The 220-nt window shown below is 45.0% G+C and overlaps 1 protein-coding gene across 1 annotated transcript in view; it reads left to right on the top strand.

Annotated features, from left to right (window-relative positions):
- Nucleotides 1–220, top strand: part of LOC118329645 (ras guanyl-releasing protein 3-like) — an 18,752-nt gene that overhangs the window by 7,551 nt on the left and 10,981 nt on the right. The gene's annotated exons all lie outside the window — the stretch shown is intronic.

Below are 220 nucleotides of genomic sequence, written 5' to 3'. Positions count from 1 at the left end.
CAAGTGGGAGCTGAACATCAGCTGTGTGTGTGGAGTAAGATGGACCCACAGATGAGTTTATCTCCCACAATGCACTGCAGTTGCAGCAGGTTTTTCTGTTGCTCAGTAATAATCAATATGTGACTGTTGGCTGGCGATCGATCAGTTGAGGACGTTACTAATACTGAGGCTCAGGAATCACCCAGTGCATGCTGGGAGGATTCAATTCAATTTTATTTGT

Source organism: Morone saxatilis, unplaced genomic scaffold (genome assembly GCF_004916995.1).
Source record: "Morone saxatilis isolate NCDOM2014 unplaced genomic scaffold, NCSU_SB_2.0 Contig19, whole genome shotgun sequence".
NCBI lineage: Eukaryota > Metazoa > Chordata > Actinopteri > Moronidae > Morone > Morone saxatilis.
Note: the sequence above shows the minus strand (reverse complement) of the source record. Positions and strands in the feature narration are given on the sequence as shown.